General features: G+C 44.5%; 1 pseudogene; it reads right to left on the reverse strand.

The window, feature by feature from the left end:
* Positions 1-319: 319 nt before the first annotated feature.
* LOC144515926 (general transcription factor II-I repeat domain-containing protein 2-like) lies at positions 320-7,851 on the reverse strand (annotated as a pseudogene).
* Between the last annotated feature and the right edge of the window lie 740 nt (positions 7,852-8,591).

The raw sequence follows: 8,591 nt of genomic DNA on the forward strand, positions 1-8,591 counted from the left end.
GGGGGTCGGTAAATTAAAACACAATAAAACGGATTTGAACTACCCACTTTGGTCACCTGTAGTTCAAATGTGGAATAAACCCCAGTGGTTTTATACACCACCGCGAGCCCTCCACCCCGGCCCGAGATCCTTGGAGTACTGATAAAACGACTGGTGGACAAAGTTCAATTAGAGTTCTGAATTCCATGTTTCTCTGCCAAGTCTCAGTCAGGAACAAGAAACCCATCATTTGTCAATAAATAAATAATTCAGGATAAAAGACTTGTTGGTGATGGAACGAGCATTTATCAGTGCCATCCTGAGAGGCACAGACCCACTGTTAGGCACAGCAGAAGCCCGGGCCAGGGGACGCAGATACCTGGACACTGATCTGCTGGTACACTTCACAGGGAGCGAGGACCTCACTGTTAAAATAGTCTGAATAGGAGAATAGAGCAGAGGACGTGTTGTTCCCAATGACTGGCAGTAGGGGGGGTTAACACTGTTTACAATGTCCTGAGAACAAATGGTGGTAGTAGTTAATATTTTCAACCGAAAGGGGGAGTTAGAGGGGCTCGTAGGGGAAGGAGAGGACAGGTAGAGACCGGAAGTGACTGGGGGTGAGTGAGCACACCCGGTATACAGTCAAACTGGATATGAATTCCTAACTATGTAGAAAAGGTTATCGGCTAAAATACGTGAGCCAAGGCCATTGGGGTGTATAGAGAGAGAAAGCTGGGCGTTTCCAGAATAGGTTAAAATTGTCAATGAAAGCTATGTTACGGGCTATACAGGCAGATTGAAGCAAGGTGTTGAGGCTAAGAGAACGGTTAAAACGGCCCATGCCGTGGAGAGGAGGCAGAGGACCGGAGATAAAGAATCGTTTTCCCTCGTAGGCAAGAGACTCTAGGAGCTCGCAGAAATCACATTTCAGTATTTCAGATGACTGACTGGAGATGTCATTACAACCAGCATGAAGAATTATGTCACAGGTGTGAGGATGATTTGCCAGGATGTTTTTTTCCCTTATATCAGTAACTAGCGCCTGGGAAGCAAACAGTTGCAGAGGTTTTCTTTTTTACATTCCTCACGATTGAGTCCCCAATAATGGGCGTTGATGGCAGGGGAGCAGGCGACGAGGGCCGTTTAATAAGTGGTGGTAATTTTGCAGGAGGGTGGTGGTGCCGGTGTAAAGTGTACTGTGGAGCGGCGGGTCCTGGGACGGGAGGAGCGCTCAGGTATGGCCTACGAGACGTTAAGGACGGCAGAGATGGAGATTCCCTAGCCAAGGAAGGGAAGTCATTCTGATTGAAAATGTCAAACTTATTTTCCAACTGGATGTTGAATTGGGGAGGTGAGTAAGAGGGGGCCCTCCCTCTTCTCCCACTAGCGCCAACGTGGGACCATGGCACCTGAGAGGGAGTTGAGCTGACCAGGGCTTTTGGCTTAGCCCCGAGCCGGACCCAGGAATCCTCAGGGACGATCGCAGGAGGAGGCTCAGAATCAGCGGTAGGAGATGGAGCAGCAGCATCAGACCCTCTGGAAGATGTTGAATTTGAAAGGGCTGGAGCGAAGGTGATGGTGTCCATGAGTTTTTCAGCCTCCTGGATCTGGTACAAGGTGGTAATTCTTCCCTCCAACTCCGCAATCTTGTCAGCACAATGGGCGCAGCTGGGACAGCCAGATGGAGAGGTGAGTGAAGCTATTACTGGGGAGCAGAAATAGACAGAAGGCCAGTACAAGGGCGAAAACGCACAATCCTAAATTAGCAACCAGCTAACGGGAGTGGCAGCTGCTAGCAGGGAGGGCACGGGCACTTACATGCGGTGGCTCCGACAGGGAGCCCACAACGTTGATGTAGTTTTAGCAGATGGGACCCACAGAAGGAAAAAGTATCAAGCAGCGAAACTTACTGACACGGGTCCAACAATTGGACCCGATGCGGGAATTAGACTTCCGTCAGTATAAGGCGTCTTGACAGTCAGTATCTTGGCAGGAGGTTATCCGGACGTCTTTTAAAACAGCATAAAACCTTGACTTATGTTCAAAAAGTGTTGAGGTCTTTCATCTGGATGCAAGATAAGGTAGAATTGGTTGGTATCACACAGTATCCACGGCCTAAAACTAGATTAACTAGACACATGCGCACTCTGATCTGACAATACAGGAAAAGAGTACAAGTAGAAAGCCACTGCTATAGAAGGGTATTATGGGTAACACTGGGTCAGAGGAGCAAGCTTGGGCACCTCCCAAATCCCAATCACATTTTTTGCAACTCTGCATGTTAAACAAGCTAGAAGATGATCCAACTTTCTGTCGACAGGCGGGTTGGAAACGAACATGTTAACATTATTACAAAGTCCACAAGTATAAGATAGCAACTTGAATGTCTGGGACAGTAACCAGGTAAGAATATTAAACGTATTTTATTTTTTGCACTCAATTATATTACTTTGGAAACAATTTTCAACATTTAACTTACATGCACATAAAAACACAACTAATTGCACAATATTTGCTTAATTGTCCAATTGGCTGAGTCTGATTTAAAATACCTGATTATGATGACACGTACAGGTCGGCAGCCACTGATTCACATATTAGAGAAGATCATTTCTACAAATCAAACACATCCATTTAATACGTATAAAACTAACATTGCACAGTTTCAGATGTTAGATAAGATATTATGTACTTTATTGTCCCCAAGGGGATATTAATAGCGCTACATGTTACATTGTACAGTTGAGGAGTTATTGTGAAACTTTATCTGAACCACAATCAATAATTCTCATTATTCTCATAATTTCTTATCCTTCATCATTAAGTACTGTTGTTCAGTGGAAGAGTTGATTGGTAGATTATGTGTTAGCAAAGCTTCACTTTCTCCTTTCCTGCCCTTGACCGAAAGTCTGCAAAAATGAACATTTCCATAGGCGCACACACACACCACACGCATGCACGCACGCAACAAACTCAACCATCCATTACCCACCACACTTGGCTATTCACCTGTTATAACCACACATCCATCACAGACACAGTGTAAACACGCGCACACACTCCTGCCCCATCTATTCCAGCCACACCTGCACCCACCCCTCTACTCTTCTCCCCTAATGTTCTCACCACCTTATTCCACCGCTGATAGCATCTCTGTCTCTTGCAGAGGAAAATGTCTCCCTCCGCTTCCTTATCACAGGAACAATGCGGCGGAGTGCAATGACACGGGCGCCTTATCAGCAGCACAATACACAAAAGCCGATACAATGCCACACATCGGCGCACAAACTCGTAATACGGCTCATTCAGCTCCGGTGAATCAAACTACTCGCACAATGCTGCCTCACAGGGATGTATTGATGATTTTATCCTACTTGGTCTTTTATTTGTGTGTCTACTGTCTGACTGTCTGACGCTGTGCCACAGTACGAGGCACTTAACCCTCGGCGGTAAACTATAAACTCAACACAACCTTGACACAAGAGACATTGAATCCAGTATTGAGTCCTATGTGATGCTTATTCAATTTTATGTGTTTAATGAGGTCAAAGAGTGGTAATTTGAGTCAGTGAAGTGATTTGAGTTCCTGTAGAATCATATCGTGCAGTCGACTTTCTAAAGCCTTAAGTGTGAAGCAATGTGCAAAGTCTGTAAAGGCAGAAATCCATCATACATCACTCAGTAGCACTGACTAAATACAACCACTGTTTGTTACCACAGTTGCTGTGTGATTGAATCTCTTTTCATTCCTGTTGACAGCAAGGTTAACTAGCCTATTCAGCCCAGCATTACACCTGATACACTCCCTGGAATCTCTCCATTTCTGCAAAAACAGGTGTATGTGTGTGTTTCAGTCTGACTGTCTTGGGAGGAAGCCCACTAAGAGATCAATTTCCCCTCTTCTGTAAGGGGTGTATAAGGTGAGTCTTGCTCTTCCCGTTGCTCGGTGCTCTCGGTTTCCCCAGAGGACTCAGTTGGAGATGAGCCGCTGAAATCCCAGTCGATACCTTTTGCTCCACAACAGCGCTGAAAACTTCAGGGAGAAGATGAGGCGCTGTGAATACAGCTCAGGGTGCAACGCTTTAGAAACTGTAAACCAACACACACAAACACACAGAAATGCACATTCATCCATACACAGTACAACACAGAAGAATATAACAGCACAAGCAACAGCTCCAATCCGTGGCCTATGACCACACACACACACACACACACACACACACACACACACACACACACACACACACACACACACACACACACACACACTCACACACATATCCTGTGGGAGGCTGCAGTCCATTTATGAAGTAATAAAAACCATGCTGCCCAGCGGTCAATTTATGCAAACAGCACTGTATCGGCAGAAATAAACAGAAGCCGATGAAACTGCTGAGCACTAGCCAAACACTTCAAATATGCCTGAGTGTGTTTGAATGTGTGTGTGTGTGTGTGTGTGTGTGTGCATGCATGTGTGCGTTTTGACCCCGGCCTGCTGTTGCAGTGGTTTCATTGTGCAATCAGCAGCTAAGATGAGTCGCTGGTCCGTGCTACAAAAACATCTCTGATGGTAAAGCTCTCTTCAGCCATGTGAAGGTGTAGCCCATCAGAGTGTGCATTGTCTGTGTGTGTGTGTGTGTGTGTGTGTGTGTGTGTGTGTGTGTGTGTGTGTGTGAGAGAGGACAGACCAAATTGATGTTTCTCGAGGGAATAGCAATTTCTCTCTTCTCTGCCCAGTTGGGAGAAGGCCAGCTGTGATTGGTTTTTCCTCCCCATCCCTTCATCATAATAACAACTTGATTCTGGCGCCTCAAACACACACACACACGCATGCACACACACACACACGCATGCACACACACACACACGCACGCACACACACACACACACACACACACACACACACACACACACACACATCCTCTCTTCCTCTGGCCAGCGCTGCATTACAAACTCCTGTTTTATTACTCTTTACATATACACACACTGACTCACTGCTTCACCATTTATCCTGTCTTCCCCCTTTTTTTCCGCTTTTTTCTTGTCCTCTTTTTGTCATTTGAATTCTCTCTCCACATCGTATTCATCCATTCCTCTGCCCTATCGAAAACAGTAACTTTTCGTTGCATTTCATGAATAGCGACACAAAGTTTGTTCGTTCGATCTCATTGGCTTTTCTTCTTAATCGGTAAATGGCTTATGCGTTAAACGCTGATGGAAACATTATTTGCCGTGTAAATACGCTTTAGGTCATTAAATTTCATTTACGAGCGAAATATCACGGCTATTTTAGATAGCAAAGATCTAAGACAGGGGTGTCAAACACATTTTCACCGAGGGCCACATCAGCATAATGGTTGCCCTCAAAGGGCCAGATGTAACTGTAAAACAGTACAAATGTAACCAAATATAATGTATAAAAAATGTAACTACTCCGTAACATATTGTTAAATAACTTTCTGTATGTATTACTTATTGAAGTTACAAATATTACATATGCATTTGCATAGCTTGTTGCTCTGTTACTATAACAATAATCCTTTAAATTTTCAGGTTGAGACCCACATTACTCCATTGATCAACGATCAAACTATTCAAGTAAATAAAGAAAAATATTATCAAAACACAACTTATGACATTAACTTTGTTTAAAACATTTTTGACACAGTAGAGAGGGTCAGAATAACATACGACAATAACAACGAACCAGCTGCTAAGAACACGTGTGACAGCATTTTACAAAAAGAAATGGCTGCACACAGCCTGCAGGAGTAAACATTTGTCTGCATAAACACATAAACCTGTAAACAACAAATACATTGCTACACATAAAGTAGTACATGTAATAAACTGAAAGCAACAAAATAAGGGTTGTCTCAGTTCACAGCTATGAGTTATGAGCTATGAGGATATACTGCCTGTCCTTGAACACACCAAGTGGATCCCCTCTCCACCATCCTCATCCATTGATCATGTTCTGAAAACAACAAACACAAAACAAAATGCTAGCACAATCATTAAATTGCACTTAACTATTCTTATTCTTGGTTGAAATACATGTTATTACTGTATATTTTAATTAGGTTTTTAAAAATGCTTACCTATCCGTTTTCTGGCCGGATGTCTGACACCGTTTTCCTTTGGCCAGTGTGTCGATGTCTGGTTTTAGCTCCTGTGCTGTGGCAATCCGTAAAACAGAGTGGAGGTTGTCATCAGTGATGCGTGATCTGTGCTTGGTTTTGTTTAGATTCGTGACTGAAAACATCTGTTCGCACAGATAGGTGCTCCCAAACATAGACAGAACACGGGCAGCATGAAGTCGAAACTGTGGCATCACACCAGGGGGCAGTAGACGGTAAAAGTCCTCGATTGCAGCATCCTGGAACTTTGCTCTCAGGCCACTGTCGCTTTGCAGCTCGATTAACTCCAGCTGAAGGTGATGAGGCACACTGCTGACATCGGCGGTGAAAGGACTGGTAAAGATGGCAAAGCCAGAGTGCTGTGCTCTGAAGTCAGAGAAGCGCCGATCAAACTCATTCATTAACCGGCTCAGTTTGGTAGCCAACCTGGCACATGAAAAAACACCAGGAACTGAGGCCGAGATGTTCTGACAAACAGAAAAGTGGGCAAGATTGTCCTGTTCCACTTGGCACTTCCATAGGTCAAGTTTCCACTGGAAACATGTGATCATGTCGGACATCTGCGTGATGACTTGTTTGCGTCCCTGCAGCTTCTGATTCAGTTGGGCGAGATGCTCCGTTATGTCACATAGGATAGCAAAATCACACAGCCAGTTTGGATCTGATCTAACAGCAATGTCTTCCCTAAGCTCAAAAAATCGTCTGCGGATTTTGCTCCTACTCAGCCACCGCACTTCTGTATGGTAGGGCAGGTCTCCGTGCTCTGAGTCCATCTCCTGCAAGAACAGCTGGAAGTGGCGGTGATTCAGGCCATGCGCCCGAATGAAGTTCACCGTTCTCATTACTGTGGTCATTATATTATCCATCCCCAGCACCTTTCCACACAAAGCTTCTTGGTGTATAATACAATGATAAGCTATCAGAGGCGTGTGACAGTTACTGTTTTTCATTTTCTCCTTCATTAATCCAACCAGGCCCGTTTTTCCTCCACACATTGCCGGTGCACCGTCTGTAGTTAATCCCACCAACTTTTCCCAGGGCAATCCAGTTTTACTTACTGACTTCTCCACCGCTTCATACATATCCCGTCCCGTCGTGGTCCCATGCATGGCTACATCCAAGAGCTCCTCGGTGACAGAGAGGTCCAACTTCACGCCTCTAATAAAAATGGATAGCTGTGCAGTGTCCGTGTTGTCTGTGCTTTCATCAACAGCTAATGAAAAAGCTGTGTAACTACGTGACTCTTCGGCCAGCTGTGTTGACAGGTTTCCTGCTAGCTCCTTGACTCGGTCCGCGATGGTGTTTCTTGACAAACTGACATTTTTGAACGTCTGTATCTGGTCGGGGCACACCTGCTCACCCACCTTCAAAAAGGCATCCTCTGAAAAAGACTTTGAAGCGCGAGCGATTTCTTCAGCCACAATAAAGCTAGCTTTCACTGCCGCAACGTTTTTGGTGGTGGCTTTTGTGAACACATTCTGTTGCGATCGCAGTTTGCCTTTTAATTCTTTGGCAATGTTGTTTTTCTTGAAGGCTACATTTAGCGTACTTGGCTCCGTGTTTGGTGTCAAAATGCCGACCGTAGATTGTACTCTTTGACGACCGACACCGCCTCATAACACACCAGACATACCGGTTTTTCTCCTTGAAGCACAAACATATATTCGCCTTCCCATCTTTCATGAAAAAGCCTTCCATCTGCATCAATCTTTCGCTTCTTGGACATTTTGGGATCATTTGGGGATATTTCTCAATCTCACTTGTCGCATTAATTAAACACTGATGTGGACACTGCGATCTAGTGGCGGGATGCCGTCACTTCGCGGGTAACATAATCGCCGTGCATTGCGGGAAATGTAGTTTATGGTCAATGCACGATTTAAAGCAACATAGACCTATTTTAAGACAACCTTTTTTTAAAGACCATTAAGCACTCGCGGGCCACATAAAATGACGTGGCGGGCCACATCTCGCCCGCGGGTCTTGAGTTTGACACATGTGATCTAAGAAATGCCATCATTTATCTGCATCATCATAGCGATGTTTTGATAGCGTCGTTGTCTTATTATAGCTTGATATGTATCTTGTGCATCTTGGGCAATATTAATCTTTTGGAGGTAAACGGCGCGATCCATTTTGGCGCGCAAACTATTTTTTCACAAATGTTTGCTTGAATGTTGCGCAATTCAGTGGGAAAATGAATGGAAACACCATCAACTGTCTCAAATCTATTCGATATACCATTCGGTATATTTTTATTCGCTATAAAGCCGTTAGATGGAACACACACTTTCATCGGCATTATTTGCATGAATGTTTTTAGCGAACTTCAGATAATTTGATTGGCCAGAGGATGGAAACATAGCTCCTGTTTCCTTTTCTCATTTCCTTTCTTCTCTCCGTCTTTCCTGTCATTCCTCTCATCTCCTCGTTCCTTTTCCAATGTCCTCTCCTTGTTTTCTCTCT

The sequence above is a fragment of the Sander vitreus genome, chromosome 3, assembly GCF_031162955.1.
Source record: "Sander vitreus isolate 19-12246 chromosome 3, sanVit1, whole genome shotgun sequence".
Classification (NCBI taxonomy): Eukaryota; Metazoa; Chordata; class Actinopteri; order Perciformes; family Percidae; genus Sander; species Sander vitreus.